The 20,611-nt window shown below is 49.7% G+C and overlaps 1 pseudogene; it reads left to right on the top strand.

The window, feature by feature from the left end:
• Positions 1-413: 413 nt before the first annotated feature.
• On the top strand, positions 414-17,709 carry LOC129022330 (uncharacterized protein C2orf27A-like; annotated as a pseudogene).
• Positions 17,710-20,611: the final 2,902 nt, after the last annotated feature.

Below are 20,611 nucleotides of genomic sequence, written 5' to 3'. Positions count from 1 at the left end.
GTTTTTTTTAATGAAATGATTTTGCCAGTAATCAAAAACTTTAAATTAGAAAATGAAGATCTGAGCATCTTTATTGGCATAATAAAACTTAACTGTCATTGAATTGAAGTGACAATAACAAAGTAACACCACTGAATAGTCCCTGACACATGAAAGGTACACAAGTACTTTCTTATTGCAAATGTTTCTCTGCTTTAAAACTTTTGCATTTTAATTGTTGCTTTTAAAAAGAGTGTTTACCCTAGTTTTATTTTTTCAGAGTACCTTCAAGTTTAAATCTGAGAGTGATATTCATTTGGCAGAACATCATAAACAGGTTTTATATGTTGGGAAACTTGCAAGTAGCATTGCCTTTACATATAATGCTAAGGCCACTGATGCTCATCTCTGCCTGGAATTATCACCAGAAGAGGATGCATCAATTTTTGTGCATTCCCAACATGCTCTAATGCTTCAGGTGGGTGAATCGTGGCTTTGTTTTCATGTTCTTGTCAGAATTTAACAGTATCTTTATTTATATATCAAACATTGCTCATCTATAAATCTGTGACTTTTTGTTTCATTTTGGCTTTTGCAGATCTTTTAAGTGAAACTTTAAAGAATGTCTATCTTTTCTGTAGCAATATGCTCTACCCTGGCCTTGTCTCCTTAGTAGGAAATCTGTCATATCTATTATCTTCTATATTATACAGCCTTTCAAATTAAATCAATTAACTGAATAAGTTAGTTGTTAGATATAAAAACATACTTTGCTTTAAGATTGTATTACTAATATTCTGTAACATTAAAATTACTTGTCTTTAAATCCATCAATAGTATTTCTGATTTTAAAATAACATTTGATTTTAACTTCATATTTTTAGTGTAAAAATGTCTCAACCTAAGATTTGAAGTTTAAAAGTGATTAGCAAAGATACTCACTTTTTTGTCTTATATGTGTATAAAAATTATAATTGAAGGCTTAAAAATGTCCATCTATGTTATTTAATTCCCTTATAAAGGTATTTGGACCAAGGAAATAGTGATGAAAATCATTCTATAGAACTTTAATAAACATTTTTGGTTTTAGACATAGGATGTGAAAGGGATAGTAACACATTCAATTCATAGTGCAATTCATTCAGTTGGACAGATTCAAGTGCTTTTTCCACTGTTTCCCCAATTGGATAATCAGCAGCTCAATGACAGTCAAGTGGAAACAACTGTCTGGTAAGTTTTCTTTACATTTACAATTGCTAATATTTTATACACACTTAGACTATGAGTGATGTACTCAGTGCTGTGTAAATGTATTACAGTATTTGGGTTCTGCCCTTAAAGTGCTAATAAATTCTTTAGAACTAATGCAGATAGATATTTATACAATAAATAAAGAAAACCCTGACATTTAGGTTTTTATATCATAAAGGAATGCCTTTTGTGACAATAAATAGAAAATTCTTAACAAAGATAGCATAGTGATTATAATATGTAGTTGAGGGAAAATATGAATCCTGACCTTACATTTGCATATACTCATGGTTCGAATTGTCCATGAAACCCTGTCAGGTTGAAGAAAATTACTAGGGTAAAATTATTCAGAAGAATAATATTAGCAATTACATAATTTATATCTTAAAGAGTGGTATTATTTTATGATGCTTTTGTCGTGGCATAAGTCTAGCATAACATTAATTGACATCAACCCTTATTTATATATAGTTTATGTTTGAGGACTCAAATCTAACTAGTGGCAAATCCAAGTTTATGTAAAAATTAAATCTCTTCTAATGAGTGTAATTTCATGTGCATTTTTATAGTTTCTCTTTTATTTAAAAAATCCTATGTGCCAGACTCTAATTTACTGTTATATCTTAGAATTATATATACAAGAATTTAAAAATGAATTCTAGTAAGCTATTTTGACTATACACATTGCCATGCTTGGGGATTTTAATGGGCAAGTTATATAGGTAAGCATTAATTTTTATTCCAAAAGTAACATAGTAGTGCTTCATCAGTATATATATATATACATGAGCTCCTTCAGGGGTTATCTAATTTTGAATTGATGGTGAATCTAGTGAATGAAGGTATGGGAAAAATTTAAGGTACAATGAATGTAATACATGCTTTTTCTCATAATTATCTAAATTAGCTATTAATGAAATTCAATTTTAGTATTTCTAATAATATTATTTCTGTTTTGGGAACATCTTTATGTAAAGTATAAATCTAAATATAGATAAGAGATTTGTACATTTATAACATTACCTCCCGTTTATGGGTCTTGCCGCCTTTTATATCAATATAGCGTAAAGGTTGGAGTTTTGAAAGTAAAAAACTTTGAAGTGAAAAGGAATCCTGAGGTTATGTCCTGCTGTGATACTATTTTGTTTGTGAGATCTTAAATAATCTAATTGGAAGGTAGCTCAGCTTAGTGGAAAAATCAAATTTAAAATTTCTGTCCTTTATTTAAATTCAAAATGTTTTGCTATTTATCATCTCAGTCAACTAAGACACATTATGATCACTAATTTAAAATCTAGTCAGTACTATGAAAAGAAGTGGGAGATGAAGTAGCCACTAGAAAAATCCATGAATAATTTAAATATTTCTTATGAAATAATATGAAATACATATATTATCAAATCTTACTGCTAAAACCATATGTAATAGGTTATCTGGTTCATTAATACAAGATGCATGGTTACTTTTTGCTGTCCTTCCTCAAAACTCATTTAATATGTATGTCATATCTTGGTATTTAAATTGTATTTATTTCATCATGGAGATAAAAGAGAGTGTGAGGAGTCAGCATACTTATTTTCATTTTGATTTTAGTTCTTTTATATCATTCATCCTAATGTTTCCCTGTATTAACTAATTCCAACTTTTTCAGTGATGCCTATTATGTCTTCAGTTTCTTTCTTTACTTATTTAAGATGGACTCTTACTCTGTTGTCCAGGCTGGAGTGCAGTGCTGTGATCTCTTGACTCACTGCAACCTTGGTTTCCCAGACTCAAGCAATTCTTCTGACTCAGCCTCCTAAGTATCTGGTGAGGCACCTGGGGCAGAGAGAAAAAAAAAAAGAAAAAACCGCGCGTGCAGAGAAGTGGGGCCTGGGTCCCCCACAGACGAAAGTGCCTTCCCATCAGCCCCTTCGCTGGGCCCAGTGGACCCTGGCGTCCCTGGTTCCACCCCAGGGTGCGCCTCAGGCCGATAGGGGCACCTCAAGGCGGACAAAAGGCCCATGAGAGGAAGGTGAAGTTTGAGAGAGGATAGGTGAGGCACCTGTGGCAGAAAAAAAAAAAAAAGCGCCATGGAGAAGGTGGGGCCTGGGTCCCCCACGCACGAAAATGCCTTCCCATCAGCCCCTGCGCTGGGCCCCGTGGACCCTGGCAACACTGGTTCGAGCACAGGTTGTGCCTCGGGTCTGATAGGGGTACCCCAAGGAGGGCAGAAAGCCCATGAGGGGAAAGTGAGGCAACTGGGACAGAGAAAAAAAAAAGCGCGCCGTGGAGAAGCGGGGCCTGGGTCCCCCGCGGATGAAATTGCCTTCGCATCGTGCACTGCGCTTGGCCCTGTGGACCCTGGCGTCCCTGGTTTGAGACCAGGGTGAGTCTTGGGCCGCAAGGGGGACCCCAAAGCGGGCAGAAGGCCCATGAGGGGAAGGTGAGGCACCTGGGGCAGAGAAAAAAAAAAAAAAATGCGCCGCGAAGCGGTGTCTGGGTCATCCAGGGACAAAAGTGTCTTCCTATCAGCCCTTGCGCTGGGCCCCAGGGACCCTGGCATCCCTGGTTCGCGCCCAGGGTGCGCCTCGGGCCACTAGGGGTACCCCAACTCGGACAGAAGGCCCATGAGGGGAAGTTGAAGTTTGTGGGAGTAGAAGTGAGGCACCAGGGGCAGAAAAAAAAAAGCAAAACAGGACCACGCCTCAGAGAAGCGGGGCCTGGGTCCCCCACGGATGAAAGTGCCTTCCCATCAGGCCCTACGCTGGGCCCGGTGGAACCTGGCGACCCTGGTTCGAGCCCAGGGTGAGCCTCGGGACCGCTTGGGCTACCACAAAACGAACAAAAGGTCCATGAGGGGAAGGTGAGGCCCCTGAGGCAGAGAAAAAAAAAAAAAACGCGCCGCTGAGAAGAGGTGCCTGGGTCCCCCACGGACGAAAGTGTCATCCCATCAGCCCCTTCGCTGGACCCTGGGGACCCTGGCATTCCTGGTTTGACCCCAGGGTACGCCTCGGGCCACTAGGGGTACCCCAAGGTGGGCAGAAAGCCCCTAAGGGGAAGGTGAGGCACCTGGTGCAGAGAAAAAAAAATACTTCGCCGCGGAGAAGGGCGGCCTGGGTCCCCCATGGACGAAAGTGTCTTCCCATCAGTCCCTGCACTGGGACCTGGGGACCCTGGTGTCCCTGGTTCGATCTCAGGGTGCGCCTCGGCCGCTAAGTGCTTCCCAAGGGTGGCTTTGGGGCACAAAGCCCGTGAGGTGAAGGTGAGTTTTGAGGGAGGAGAGGTGAGGCACCTGTCACAGAAAAAGGAAAAAATAAATAAATAAAACGCGCCGCCGAGAAGCAGGGCCTGGGTCCCCCACGGACGAAAGTGCCTTCCCATCAGCCCCTGCACTGGACCCTGTGAACCCTGGTGACACTGGTTCGAGCCCCGGGTGAGCCTCGGGTCTGCTAGGAGTACCCAAAGGCGGGCAGAAAGCCCATGAGGGGACGGTGAGTTTTGAGGGAGGAGAGGTGAGGCACTTGTCACAGAAAAAGAAAAAAAAAAAAAAAAAACCGCGCCACAGAGAAGTGGGTCCCCCACGGACGAAAGTGCCTTCCCATCAGCCCCTGCACTGGGCCCCATGGACCCTGGAGACCCTGGTTCGAGCCCCAGGTGCGCCTCGGGCCCGTTAGGGGTACCCAGAAGCCGGCAGAAGGCCCATCAGTGGCAGGTGAGACACCTGGGGCAGAGGAAAAAAAACCGCGCTGCAGAAAAGCGGGGCCTGTGTCCTCCACGGACGAAGGTGCCTTCCCATCAGCCCCTGCGCTGGGTCCCGGGGAACCTGGGGTCCCTGGTTTGAGCCCAGGGAGAGCCTCGGGCCTCTAGGTGTACCCCAACGCCGGTGGAAAGCCCATGAGAGGAAGGTGAGCTGTGAGGGAGGAGAGGTGAGGCACTTGTGGCAGAAAAAAACAACCGCGCCACGGAGAAGCGGGGCCTGGGTCTCCCACGGAAAAAGTGCCTTCCCATCAGCCCCTGCGCTGGGACCCGTGGACCTAGGCGACCCTGGTTCTAGGCCTGGGTGCGCCTCAGGCCCTCTAGGTGTACCCCAAAGCGGGCAGAAGGCCTATGAGGGAAAGGTGAGGTTTGAGGGAGGAGAGATGAGGCACCTGCAGCAGGAAAAAAAAAAAACCGTGCCGAGGAGAAGCGGAGCCTGGGTCCCCCACGGAGGAAAGTGCCCTCTCATCAGCCCCTGCGCTGGGCCCCCTGGACCCTGGCGACACTGGTTCAAGGGCCAGAAGTGACTCCGGCACGCTAGGGGTACCCTAAGGAAGCCAGAAAGCCCAAGAGGGGAAGGTGAGGTTTGAGGGAGGAGAGGTGAGTCACCTGTGGCAGAAAAAAAAAAAAAAAAATATATCAGCGCCTCGGAGAAGCCGGGCCTGGGTCCCCACTGACGAAAGTGCCTTCCCATCAGCTCCTGCACTAGCCCCGAGAACCTGGCGACCCTGGTTCGAGAGCCGGGAGCGCCTCAGGCCTGCTCGTGGTACCCCAAAGCAGGCAGAAGGCCAATGAGGGGAAGGTGAGGCACCTGGGGCAGAGGAAAAAAAAAACGCATCTTTGAGAAACGGGGCCTGGGTACCCACGGACGAAGGTACCTTCCCATCAGCCCCTGCGCTGGGCCCCGGCGACCCTGGCGTCCATGGTTTGAGTCCAGGGAGCGCCTTGGGCCGCTAGGGATACCCCCAAGTCGGGCAGAAAGCCCATGATGGGAAGTTGATGTTTGAGGGAGGAGAGGTGAGGCACCTGTGGCAGAAAAAAAAAAAAAAAAAAACAAGGTACGCCTAGGAGAAGCTGGACCTGGGTACCCCACGGAGGAAAATGCCTTCCCATCAGCCCCTGCGCTGGGCCCCGTGGACCCTGGAGACCCTGGTTCGAGACCCAGGTACGCCTCGCGCCCGCTAGGGGTACCCCAAGGCGGGCAGAAATCCCATGAGGGGCAGTTTAGGTTTGAGGAAGGAGAGGTGAGGCACCTGTGGCAGGAAAAAAAAAAAAACCAAAAAACAAACTGCACCACGGAGAAGCGGAGCCTGGGTCCCCAACGGACGAAAGTGTCTTCCCATTAGCCCTTGCGCTGGGCCCAGGGGACCCTGGCGTTCCTGGTTCGAGACCAGGGTGTGCTTCAGGCCGCTAGGGGTACCCAAAAGCGGGCAGAAGGCCCATGAGGGGAAGGTGACGCACCTGGGGCAGAGAAAAAAAACAACCGCGCCGCAGATAAGCGGGGCCTGGGTCACCCACAGAAGAAACTGTCTTCCCATCAGGGCTTGCGCTGCGCCCCGGGGACCCTGGTATCCCTGGCTCGAGCCCAGGGTGCGCCTTGGCCTGCTAGGGGTACCCCAAGGCAGACAGAAGGCCCATGAGGGAAAGGTGAGACACCTGGGGCAGAGAAAAAAATAAAAAACTGCGCCGCCCAGAAGTGGCGCCTGGGTCCCCCACGGACGACCGTCCCTACCCACAGCCCTACACTGGGCCAGCGTCCCTGCTCGAAACCAGGGTGCGCCTCTGGCCCGCTAGGGGTACCTCAAGGCGGGCAAAAAGCCCATGAGGGGAAGGTGAGGCACCTGGGGAAAAGCAAAAAAAAAAAAAAACGCACAGAGAAGCAGAGCCTGTGTCCCCAAGGAAGAAAGTGTCTTCCCATCAGCCCTTGCGCTGGGCCGCGGGGAACCTGGTGTCCCAGTTTCGAACCCAGGGTGTGCGTCTGGCCACTAGGGGTACCCCAAGTCGGACAGAAGGCCCATGAGGGGAAGGTGAGGTTTGAGGGAGGAGAGGTGAAGCAACTGTGGCAGAAAAAAAAAAAAAAAACACGCCGCGGAGAAGCGGGGCCTGGGTCCCCAACGGATGAAAGTGCCTTCCCATCAGCCCCTGCGCTGGGCCCCGTGGACACTGGCGACCCTGGTTAGAGCGCAGGGTGCGCCTCGTGACCAATAGGGTATCCCAAAGAGGTCAGAATGCTCATTAGGGGAAGGTGAGGCACCTGGGGCAGAGAGAAAAAAAAAAAAAACAACCCTGCCGCGGAGAAGCCGGGCCTGGATCCCCAGTGACTAAAGTGCCTTTCCATCAGGCCTTGCGCTGGGTCCCGGGGGATCCTGGCGTCCCTGGTTCGAGCACAGGTTGCGCCTTGGGATGCTAGGGGTACCCCAACACGGACAGAAGGCCCATGAGGGGAAGGTGAGGCACCTGGGGTAGAGAAAAAAAAAACCGCGCTGCAGAGAGGCGGGGCCTGAGTCCCCCAGGGACCTAAGTGCCTTCCCATCAGCCTCTCTGCTGTGCCGCGGGGACCCTGGCTACCCTGGTTCGAGCCCAGGGTACGCCTCGGGCCTGCTAGGGGTACCCCAATGTGGGCAGAAGGGGATGAGGGGAAGGTGACCCACCTGGGGCAGAGGAAAAAAAAAAACGCGCCTCGGAGAAGCGGGGCCTGGGTCCCCCACGGAAGAAAGCGTCTCCCCATCAGCCCTTGCGCTGTGCCCCGGGGACCCTGGCTTCCCTGGTTCGAGCCCAGGGTGCGCCTTGGGCCGCTAGGGGTACCTCAAGGTGGACAGAACGCCCATGAGGGGAAGGTGAGGCACCTGGGGCAGAGAAAAATAAAACAAAACTGCGCCGCCGAGAAGCGGGGACTGGGTCCCCCATGGACGAAAGTGTATTCCCATGAACCCTTGCACTGAGCCCCAGGGACCCTGGCGTCCCTGGTTCGAGTCCAGTGTGCGCCTAGGGTGGCTAGGGGTACCCCAAGTCGGACAGAAGGCCCATGAGGGGAAGTGAGGTTTCAGGAAGTAGAGGTGAGGCACATGTGGCAGGTGTCCATCTGTAAACTGTTTATCCATGTGAGCCCTGATGTCCACCAGGGCTGGATGTCCCCCTGGGGCTAGATGTTTGCCTGGAGCCTGGTGTCTACCTGGGGCCTGATATCCAGGAGAGGCTTAGTTATCCACCTATGGCCACCTGGAGTCAGATGCCCACCTGAGGTTTGGTGTACACCTAACGCCTGATATCTACCTGGGGCTTGGGTGTTCATGTGGGGCCTGATGTCCACCTAAGACCATGTGTTCACCTGGAGCCTGGGTGACCATCTGGTTTATGATGTTCAGCTGGGGCCCAGAGTTCAGCTGGGGACTGGGTCAACCTTCTGCCTGATGCACACCTGGGGACTAGGTACCCACCTGGGCTCCTGTGTTCACTGGAGCCTGATGTCTACCTGGGGCCTTGTATTTACCTAGGACCAATGCATCCACCTGGGGTCTGAGTGCCCTCATGGAGCCTGGAGTTTTCCTGGGGCCTGGGGTCTGCCTTAGGCTTAAGTGTACATCTGTGGCCTGATGTCCACCTTGGGATGGATGTCCAGCTGGGGACGGATATTCAGTAGGGGCCTGAGCGTCCACCTGGTTTGTGATGTCTACCTGGGGCCTGGTGTTCATCTAAGGTTTGATATCCACCTGGGGCCTGGACATTTACCTGGAACCTGATGTATAGCTGGTGCCTGAAGTTCATCTATGCCTGGTGTCCCCCTGGGGCCAGGTAGTCAACACGGGGCCTGAAGACCTTCTAGAGTTCAGTGGGGCCTGAAGTCCACCTAGGGCTTGGGTATCCAAATAGGGCCTGGTGTCAGCTTGAGATTTGTGTATTTACCTAGGGCCTGGTTGTCCACTTGGGGCTTGATTTTTTACTTGTTTTTTGTGTTAATCTGGAGTCTAGTGTCCACCTGGGGGCCTAGGTATCCACCTAGGGACTATTGTCCAGCTAGAGACTAATGACTACCTATGGCCTGGTAATCACCTAAGGCTTTGTTTCACCTAGGTACTTGGTGTCAAACTGTTGCCTGCTGTTCACCTGGGCTATGGTGTCCACCTGGGGCATATTGTCCACCTGGGGTCTGGATGTCAGCCTGGGGCTTGTTGTATACCTGTATCTTAGATATCCAGATAGGGGTCTGTTTTCTGCTTGGGTGCAGCAGTCCATATGGTGCTTGAGTGTCAACCTAAGGCCTGATGTCTATGTTGGACCTAGGGTTCACCTGAAGCCTGATATCCACCTGGGGCCTCAATGTCCAAATGGGGCCTGATGCCTATCTGGGCCCTGGGTGTCCACCTGCAGCATGGATGTCCACTGGTACTTTATGTCCACTAGGGGCCTAATGTCCACCTAAGACCTGGTGTTCACCTGGGGTCTGATGTTCAGCTGAAGACCGGATGTCCACCTGGAGCCAAGGAATCCACCCAGGGGCTGGTGTTGAACTGGGGCCTGATGACCACCTGGGGACAAGGTACACACCAGGCTTGATGTCCACCTGTCACTAGATGTCCACCTGAGTCCTGATGTCCATCTTGATCCTGGGTGTCCACATTAGGCCTGATGTCCAGCTGGGGCCTAGGTACCCACTGGGGGCTTCCTGTTAACTTGGGGACTGGTGTCATTCTGGAGCCTAATGACCACCTGGGTTGTATTATTCAACTGTTCAACTGTGGCCAGAAGTGCACCTGGGGTCTGGGCTTCCACCTAGAGCCTGATGTTTAGCTGGGGCTAGAGTTTACATGGAGAATGATGTCCACCTGAAGTTTGATGTTTACCTGGGGCCTGATACCTTCCTGGTGCCCAAGTGTTCTCATGTGCCTAATGTCCATTAGTTGGCCTGGTGTTCATCTGAGGGCTTAGTTCAACCAGTGGCTTTATGTACACCTGGATTCTAGTGTCCTCCTGGGGCCTTATGCCTACCAGGAGTCTGGTGTACCCCAGGGGTCTAGTATCCACCTGGAGTCTGGGTGTCCACCTGGAGCCTAATGTTGAGCTTAGACTGAGTGTCAGCCTGAGGCCTGATGTCTACTTAGGGCATAGGTATTCACCTGGGGCTTGTTGTTTACCTGGGGACTAATGTCAACCTTGAGCCTAGGTATCCACATGGGGAATAGTGTCCAGTTGCAGTCAGATGTCCACCTATGGCCTGAAGCATGGTTGTTATCCTAAGGCCTTGTATTAGTTCATTTTCACACTGTTATAAAAAAACTACCCGATATTGGGCAACTTATGAGGAAAAGAGGTTTAACTGACCCACAGTTCTTCAGGCTTAATAGGGAGCATGACTGGGTGGGCTTGGGACACTTACAATCATGATGTAAAGCCAAGAGGAAGCAAGCCCTTTTTACCATGGGGGAGGAGGAGGGAGAGAGGAGGGGGATGTGCTACACACTTTCAAATAACCAGATCTCATAAGAACTCTATCACGAGAACAGCAAATGGGAAGTCTGCCCCCATGATTCAATCACCTCTCACCAGGCCCCTTCTTCAACCCATGTGGATTACAATTCAACATGAGATTTGCGTGGAGATATAGAGCCAATATCAGGCCTGATGCCCACCTGGAGTCATGTCTACCTGAGGCCTAGTGTGGACATGAGGCCTGGGCATCCACCTAGGACCTCATGTTAAGATAGGGGCTGGAGTTCTTTTGGTGTCTAGTGTATACCTGGGGCCCAGATGTATAACTAGAGCCTGATGTTTCAGATGGAAACCTGGGCCCCAGGTGCTCATCAGATCCTAGTTGAAAACTCAGGCTTCAGGTGCACATCAGACTCCAAGTGGACACATAGGCCCCAGGTTGACACCAAGATTTCAGGTAGACTCTGGGTCCCAGAAAAACACCCCGCCCTAGGTGGACAGCTGAACCTGAGTAGACATCAGGCCCCAGATCGACATCTGGCCCCAGGTAGATTCCTAGGCCCAAGGTGAATACTCAGTCTCCAGCCCTAGGTGAATTCAGTCTTAGGTGACTAAGGACTGGTGTTCCTCTGGGGCCTCATGTCTACCTGGGCCCTGGGAGTGCACATGGAGCCAGATGTCTATAAAGGCCCTGAGTGTCCACTAGGGCCTGAGGTTCACCAGGAGCGTAGACATCTACCTAGGACCTCGTGTCCACCTAAAACCTGGTGTTCACCCAGGGCCTGGGTGACAACCTGGGATCTGATGTTCACCTGAGACCCAGAGTTCAGCTGGTGCCTATGTCAGCCTGGCACCTGATGCACATGAGAGGACTGGGTGCCCACCTGAGGACTGGTGTTCATGGGGAACTGGTGTTCAGCTGTGGATTGATGACCAACTGGGTCCTGGTGTCCTCCTGGCACCTGAGGTCCACCTGGGACTGCATGCTTACCTAGGGCCTGGTGTTCCCCTGGGGCCTGGTGTGCCCCTGAGACCTGGGGTCTACCTGGGCCTAGTATCCACTTGGGGCCTCATATCCTTCTGGAACATCATGTCCACTTAGGGCCTTGTAGTTACCTAGGGACTGGGTGTCCTTCTGGTGCTTGAGTGTCCTCCTGGGGCCTGGGGTTCTCCTGGGGCCTGGGTGTACATCTCTGGCCTGATGTCCATCTTGGGATGGATGTCCACCTGGGGACAGATGTTCACTTGTGGCCTAACTGTCCATCTCGTGTCTAATGTCTACCTGGGGCCTGGTGTTTGCCTGAGGCCTTATATCCACCTGCGGCCTGGGCATCCATTTGAGGCCTGATGTCTACCTAAGACCCGGTGTTTAACTGGGGCACAGACTTCTTCCTGGAGCCCGATGTTCATCTGGAGCCTGAAGTTCACCTATGCCTGTTGTCTACCTGAGGCCTATGTGTCAACCTAGGGCCTGATGATGACCCTGAGTTCAGTGTTCACCTGGGGCCTGACATCTGCCTGGAGTCTGGGTGTCCACATAGGGCCTGATGTTGGCTTGGGACCAAAGTATTTACCTAGGGCCTGGGTGTCTACTTAGAGCCTCACTTCTACATGGTTCATTGTGTCAACCTGGGGCCTGATGTCCACTTAGGGCCTAGGTAACCTCCTCATGACTAAAGTCCACATGGGGGCTGAAACCATCTCAGACCTTGTGTTAATCTAGGGCTTAGTGTCCACCTGAGGCCTGCCTGGGACCTGGTGACCCCCTGGGGTCAAGGTATCCACTCTGGGCCTGATGACCAATTGGGGCTTAAGGATCTACCTAGAGACTGGTGTCAACCTGGAACCTGATGTCCACTTGGGGTCTGGTGTACACCTTGGGCCTGATGCCCACCTGGGCACAGGTGTACACTTTGGGCCTAGTGTGCACCTGAAGCCTGGGTGTCAACCTGGATCTTGATGCACACCTTTAGTCAAGTGTTTAACTCTGGCCTGATGAAATACTGGAGACTGATTTACATCTGTGTACTGGGTCTCCACCTGGGGCCTGATGTCCACCTGCAGCCAGATATCCACCTGGCACCAGATGTCTACGAAGAATCTGGGTGTCCACCTTGAAAATGGTGTATTCCAAGAGACTAGGCATGCACATTGGGCCTGGGGTCCACCTGGGTCCTGATGTCTACCTGAGGCTGGTATTGAACTGGTGACTGTGTGTTCACTTGGAGCCTGATGTTCATTTGGAACCTGGTGTTCACCTAGGACATGGGTATCCACCTGGATCCTGATTTTCAGGTGGGGAGTGGATATAGACCTGGGACCTGACGGCCACCTATGCTATAAGTAACACAACCACCTGGGGCCTGGTGTTCACCTGCAGCCTGATATCCACCTGGTACCTATGTGTCAATCTAGTGCCTGGTGTCCACTTGAGGACTAGGTAGACATCTGGGGCTTGGTGTTCACCAGGGGCCTGGTGTTCATCTTGAACCCAGTGTCCACCTGGACCCTGTGTATCAGCCTGTGGCCTAGGTGGCCCCTTGGAGCTTTATGTGCACCTGGGGCCTGAGAGTTTTCTAGGATCTGATGACCACTGGGGCCCAGGTATCCACCTGGGACATCAGGCTCCAAGTGTACACCCAGGCTCCATGTGGACACCAGGCCAGGAGAACTCCAGCCCTTATCTGAACATCAGGTCCTAGATGGATGCCCAGGCCCCATGTGTACAGCAGGCCCCAGGTATACACTGGACTGCAGGTGGACACCACCACTCAATTGGATACACACACTCAAGGTGGACACCAAGCTCCACGTGAATTCCTACACTCCAGGTGAACATCAGGTCCCAAGTGGATACCTGGACCCCAGGTGGATACCAGTCTCTAAATTAATACCAGGCCTCAGATGGTCCTTAGGAGCCATGTGGACGTTAGTCATCAGGAAGTTACCTAGGCCCAAAGTGGACATCAGGCTCCATGTTGACACAAGATCTAGTTGGAAGTCAGGCCCCAGGTGGACACCCAGGCCCTAGGTAAATACTTAGGTCCCAAGTTGACAGCAGGCCCTATGTAAACACTCAGAACTCAGGTGGACATCTGAGTTCATCTGGAACCTTGTGTTACAGGCCCAATGTAAACACCAGGCCTTAGGTAGATACCAAATTTCTAGGTGGACATCAGAACTCAGATTGACACAAAGACTCCAGTAGACATAATGTACCAATGAATATCCAGGACCCTGGTAAATACCCAGGCCCCAGATTGATACCAGAGTCTATGTGGACAGACAGGCCCTGGGTAGAAAACAGGCCCAAGGTGGACACTGGACTGGACATCAGGTCCTAGGTTGACAACCATGCTTTAAGTTGACACCAGGCCCCAAGTGAACATCTGGCCCCAGCTGGACAGTAGTCCCCTGGTGAATACCTAGTCTCAAGGTTGACATCAAGCCCCATGTGAACACTAGACCCCAGATAAACACTTATGCCCTAAGTGGACATCAGGCCTCAGGTGGTTACCCAGTCCCAAGGTTAACATCAGGACCCCGATGGGCACCAGTTATGAAGTGGATTCCTAGGCCCCAGGTGAATATCAAGCCCTAGGTGGATACCAGGCCCCAGGTGGATACCAGGATCCTGGTAGACATCAGGTCCCAAGAGGACACTAGAACCTAGGAGTACATTAGGCCACAGGTTAACATGAAGGCCCCAGATGAATACCAGGCCAACTTGTGGACATCAGGCCTGAGAAGGGTCCTTGGGCTCCAGGTGGATATCAGGCCCCAGGTGAACATCCAGCACTCAGATGAACATTAAGCTTCAGGTAGACATCATGCCTCCGGTGAACTCCAGGCCCCAGCTGAGCATCAGGCCCCAGGTGGATGCCCAGGTTCCGGGTGCACATCTGGCCACAGTTGGACATTCAACCCCAGGTGACCATCAGGCCATGGGTGAATACACCGTTTCCAGGTAGACATCAGATCGAAGGTGAACATCAGTCCCCCAGTGGACATCAGGCCCAAGGTGGACACTGAACTAGAGGTTTACATCAGGCCACATGTTGACACCTAGTCCCAGATGGACATCAGACCCCAGGTGGATACCTAGGCCTCCAGTGAATTTCAGACACCAGGTTGACATTCAGGCCCCCAGTGGTCATCTGGCCTCATGAGAACACTCAGACCCCAGGTGCAAATGATGTCTCAACTGGACACTAAACCGCTAGTTTGATACCCAAGGCCCAGGTGGACACCAGGTCCAAGGCTGACACTCAAGCCCTAAGTGAATACCAAGCTCTAGGTGAATAATTCAACCCAGGTGTTCATTAGGACCCAGCTGGATACCAGTCCCCAGGTTAACACAAGGCCCCCAGTGGGCACCTAGGCACCAGCTGGACATCAGGCCCTATGTAAACACCCAGGTCTCAGGTGAACACCATGCCCCAGGTGGACATCAGGCCCTAGGTGGACTCGGGGTCACAGGTGGACATCTAGCCCCTGGGCAACATCCAGCCCCAGGTGGACATAACCGTTTCCATGGATAAACCATTCCCAGGTGGATATCAGTCCTCAAGAGGATGGCAGTCACCAGGTAGACATCAGGCCTCAGTAGACACCAAGGTCCCAGATGTACAGCAGGCCCCATCTGAACCCCAGACTCATGTGGACATCAGGCCACAGGTAGACACCAAGCCTTACGTAGATACCTAACTTCAGGTAGACATCAGACCCAAGGTGGACACCCAGTTCCCAGGTGGACAATCAGGCCCCAGGCACACATCAGGCCTTAAGTGGACACCCAGGCCCCAGGTTGATATCCAGCTCCCAGGTGATCACCAAGCCCCAGGTAGACACCAGGCCATAGGTGAGCAACAGGATGCAGTAGGCCATCAGGCCACAGCTGGATACAAGTCCCCGGGGAACACAAGGCCCCAGTGGGACACAGATCTAAGGCAGACATCAGGCCCCAGGTGGACATACAGGCCTGAGGTGGAATTCACCCTGAGGGGGACATTCGGCCCCAGGTATGCATCAGGCCTCAGGTGAATAACCAGTCCCTAGGTGGACATTAGCCTGCAAGTCAACCACAGTCCCCAGGTTGATACCTGGTCCCCAGGTAGCTACCCAATCTGCAGGGTAACATTAGGCCCCTGTAGGATCCCAGGCCCCAAGTGGATTCCTAGGCCCCTGATGAACATCACGTGCAGGTGTCCAAGCAGGCCCTGGGTGGACATAACTGTGTACAGGTAAGAAGTTGACCTGTGGGGAGGGTGAGCAGTCAGCAGCCCACTGGGGTCCTGAGTAGGTCTTCTGGAAGGAGGAGGCTGAGGGGATGGAATCTTAAAGAAGCGACCTCACTTCCTTGGCAACAGACCCTAAGAGAACTTAGAATTCTGGTAACCAGGCCAGGCATGGTGGCTCACACCTGTAATCCCAGCACTTTGGGAGGCTGAGGCAGGAGGATCATGAAATCGGGAGATCGAGACCAGCCTGACCAACATGGTAAAACCTGATGTCTACTAAAAATACAAAAAACAAACAAGGGCAGGAGATCGAGACCATCCTGGCTAACACAGTGAAACCCCGTCTCTACTAAAAATACAAAAATTAGCCGGGCATAGTGGCGGGCACCTGTAGTCCCAGCTACTCAGGAGGCTGAGGCAGGAGAATGGCATGAACCCGGGACGCGGAGCTTGCAGTGAGCCAAGATTGCGCCATTGCACTCCATCCAGCCTGGGCGAGACAGCGAGACTCTGTCTTAAAAACAACAACAACAACAACAACAACAACAACAAAAATAATCACAAAAAAACTAGCCAGGTGTGGTGGTGTGTGTCTCGTGCCTGTAATCCCAGCTACTCAGGAGACTGTGGCAGGAGAATTGATTGAACCCAGTAGGCGGATGTTGCAGTGAGCCAAGATCATGCCACTGCACTCCGGCCTGGCCGACAGAATGAGACTATGTCTCAAAAAAAAAAAAAATGAATTCTGATAACCAGGCACCCATATCCTAGAGTTAGCCCCATAGCCAGCTCACTTGGCTGGAGATGCTCAAGACAGCAAGATGTTTTTGTGCTGCATCCCCACATCTCAAGGTTCCTGCTTCAGGAATGGCAGGAGTGAGAGCCTTTCTTTTCCGATGATGCCCTTGTAGGCTCATCCCTCACCCCAGATGCCTCTGGCCATTTGGCAGAAGGCCCCCCCAGGTACCACAGGACAGGAGTCACCAGGTAGACATCAGGCCCTAGATGGAGCTACCAGGCCAGGCCTCACCAGTGATCCCACCAGGGCCACATCTGCACATTGTCCTTGTCCAGCTGGAGCCTCTGGATCTCATTGAGACACAGGCATATGGTGAGGTCACCTGTAGTCTGGAAGTCTTCCCAGGGACAATGTTTTCAGGCCGAAACTCCTTTAAATTCAGTGAGGTTGTTTTCATGTTTGGAAATTCAGTGAGGTTTTTTTCATGTTTGGAAATTCCAGTGGAAAGTGAATGATATTGGTGACCTCTCTCCTTTTTCAGCTCCTGCCTCAGGTGCAGAAATACAGCTATTTCCAGTTCCAGCTGTTGAGCCAGTGCCAGCACCAGGGGCAGAGCCCCCTCTAGGACAGCGCTGGAGCTAGAGGAATCTCCAGAGCCCTCCTGCCACTGCCCTGGGACTGCCCAGGACCAGCCCGGTGAGAAGCTGCTTGACTTCATGGCACCTCGTGTAGAGCCACCGGCCTCAGCCCTGGAGCTGAAAGTGTGGCTGGAGCTAGAGGTGGCAGAGAGGGGGTGACCAGCACAGCTTCAGCCAGCAGCTCCCACACTGATCCCAGTCCTGGGCACAGTGGAAGCTATGGAGGCAGAGACCAGGGTGTGCAACCTGGGCTCCTCTGCCTCACTGGAGAGAGACTTCTCTCATTGAGCAGAGCAGCAGCCCTGCTGCTGAAGGGCCTGCTGCTACTGCTGCTGGGGGTGTTTGCCTGCCTGCAGGAGGTGCTGGAGAGCAAGAAAAGGAGCCTGTGAGCAGGGGTTCCAGCAGGTCCTCCTGCTCCCAGAGGCGACCTCCTCCTCCAGGCATGGAGGTTTGCCCTCAACTGGGCATCTGGGCCATTTTCCTCTAATGTGCTGCCCAGGATGGCCTCTTCTTGACAGGCGGACAGGGGTTGAGGGGGCCAGGGGGCATCTCCAAAGGAAGTTTTTAAACTCAGCAGCTGCACCCCAGAATCTCCATGCCTGTACCTGCCCAAGGATTTATTCATAGCTTAACTAAGAATTTCAAATTTCTACCATAACACTGAAATAATGTTTGACTTTTTGAAACTTCCATGACTTCTTTCACTCCCTAATATTGTAGATGGTGTTTTTGAGGTGATGCTGAAAACCTCTGATAGTTGTGTGTTTTGTTGTGGTTCTTTGTGTGATGAAATTACCATCTGATCAAGTGATATTGAAAACCCTTCAGGTATGGCTTTTAGAAGACTTTGACCTATTTTTGCTTGTGTTGACTCTCCCTCCAGCTTTGTGGAAAGAGGGATCATGTAGGTTCATTTCTCAGGCAGATCAGTCACCTTTTGCCATTAAAGTTTTAGCATCCATTTCCAAAGTTTGGTATAGAAGTTGACATTTTGGTGTTTTTAGCTAATCTGGGGTCAAAACAGAATGACATAGATGAGGAAGCTTATAAACAAATTTGTTTCAGTTCTGGAGATGGCAAAATTCAAGGTCAAGTGGTTAGCAGATTCCATGTCTGGTGTGGGCTTGCTTTGTGGTTCATAGACAGCCGTGTTTCTACCATGTCCTCACATGACAGAAGGGATGATGGAGCTCTCTATGGTGCCTTCAATAGGGGCTACTAATCCCACTCATGTGGTCCCTGCCTTCATGATCTAATCATTCCCCAAGGCCCTACCTCTAAATATCATCACATAGGGAATTAGATTTCAACACTTGAATTTGAAGGGGACAATAACATTTGGTCTATAGCATCAGGTTACCCAGAGCCTTATGCATTCAGAGGAAATCCAAAATCTTCTATAAGTATTCACTGGTCCACTCTAGGCTTAGGGAAATCTTTAATTGCAGCTCTTGATTCAGCTTGGTTCAAGCTTAAATTCTACATTTGCCTGAATAGCTTGTTCATGGGACACAGGGAAGTTTAGAGGCAACTGACCATTTGGAGTTTTAGGACAATTGATGGAAGAGGGCTTGGCATCTGGTTGAGAAGTGGAGGGAGAATAGGACAAAGGCACAGAAGGAGAGAGCACAATGAGAAAGGGGAAAAGGGACATCTGGACATAAGGGCCAACTGGAGGGCAGGGAAGGTAATTTTCCTTGCATTTTAAACTCAGACCACATATCACATCAGAATCACTTGAGGGAGACATATTCAATGCATATTCCTGGGTTTCTTCTCTTGGAAATTTTTATTTCTTAAATCTTGAGTTGTGCTGATTTACATGTATTTATCATAAGAATTTTGGATAATTCTTACTTTGGGAGGCCCAGGCAGTGGATCACTTGAGGTCAGGAATTCAAAACCAGCCTGGCCAACATGGTGAAACCTCATCTCTACTAAAAATACAAAAATTAGCCAGGCATGGTGGTGCACGCCTATAGTCCCAGCTACTTGGGGGGCTGAGGCAGGACAATCACTTGAATCACGGACGCAGAGATGACAGTGAGCTGAGATCATGCCACTGCACTCCAGCCTGGGCAATAGTAAGACTCCATCTCAAAAAAAAAAAAAAAAAAAAAAGAATTGTGGATAATTCTGATGCAATTATAAAAAAAAGCAGAGCTTGATAACCACTGGGTTGGGACGTATATCAGGAAGACATTTGATTATGTAAAATAACTGCAAAACAAACTGAAGGGGAGTTATTTTAAAATGCTTGAATATAATTATATAATTCAACTCTTCCTATGTATGTAGTTTGACAACATATTTAATGTCTGCTATACTAAGATTGGAAATGTGTAGAAGTTTTTTTAAAAATCAGGTAGAAGCACAGAAAATAGGAGTTGGAGAGAAAAGAAAACTAGCTATTGTCTGGTAACAAGAGAAGAGAAGGGAAACAAAGTAGCATATTTTTGTTCATTGTTTGATGGCATCTAAATTATGATCCCAAATATTTTTTTTCTAAGAAATCCAATAATACAAGTATTCAGAGTGGAGTACCAACACTGATTTCCTGGGAAAGAGAAGTGTACTCTGTTTTGCTGCATAATGATGAGGGAGAAGGAAAGGAAAATTAGTTGAGTAAACAAGTAAGAGACTGGTCCTCAGGGAAGTTGTCTGCCTGAAAAATCACAACTACTGCACCTACAGATAAGCCCTGAACAGATAAGCATGCAGGGTCCTGCACAGACGCCTTCTGTCCTTTGTGTAATTGGCAAGCTCCCAGGAAAAATTTTCCTCCCTTTTTCAGGCATATACATGGTGGCCTCTGTGAGAACTTGCACAGGGAGGAGGGGGGCTTACCTAAAACAAACCCACAGTTATAGAAACAAGAGAAGCCCACTTTGTGCTTGACTAGAGACATACCCACAGCTGGATATATAAAGGGAATTGTGCAGACAGTTTTATACATAGCTGAGAGGAGTTTCTTATAAAAGCTTTTTGATTCAACTGTAAAAACGGCAATCCACATGGACCCCCTTGTCTGCTGCAGAGAGCCTCCTCCTTTTGCTTGTTAAACTTTCACTCCAGCCTCACCCGTGTGTCCCCATTCCTTAATCATCTTGGTGGTGAGATGAAGAACTCCAGGTGATACCTCACAAAAGAGACTGCTACATTGTGGTGCATTGGTGAGACTGCAACTTTAAGAAGTGTTACTTTTATTGCTGCTGAATTATTTTATCTCCTACCCAACTGAAAATAAAGGATATAAAGTGCTTAGGTTGAACACAAAGTCCTCTGCTCTAGGTAACATCTTCAGCAGCCACATTAGCAGAGGGATGGGTGGTAATGGTGGAGTAGATGCCTCTTTGCTTCTGACAGGGTGTCTGCTTATGTGTTAAACAAAATAGTATGGTATATATTTCATTAAGAAATCTGCTAAAAAATGAAGTAAAACAGGTTCATGTTCTTAAGAGGGACAGTATTTGCTATGGCAGCAAGACCAAAAGGCTTAAGTAACAAAAATGTGCATAGTAGTTACAAATATTTTCATATAAACAAAATAATGTGAGCATCTGTATATGACAATAACTCATGCAAAAATATTTTTTAAC

Source organism: Pongo pygmaeus, chromosome 22, assembly GCF_028885625.2.
Source record: "Pongo pygmaeus isolate AG05252 chromosome 22, NHGRI_mPonPyg2-v2.0_pri, whole genome shotgun sequence".
NCBI lineage: Eukaryota > Metazoa > Chordata > Mammalia > Primates > Hominidae > Pongo > Pongo pygmaeus.
The sequence above is the reverse complement of the archived record's forward strand: the minus strand, read 5'-3'. Positions and strand labels throughout refer to the sequence as shown.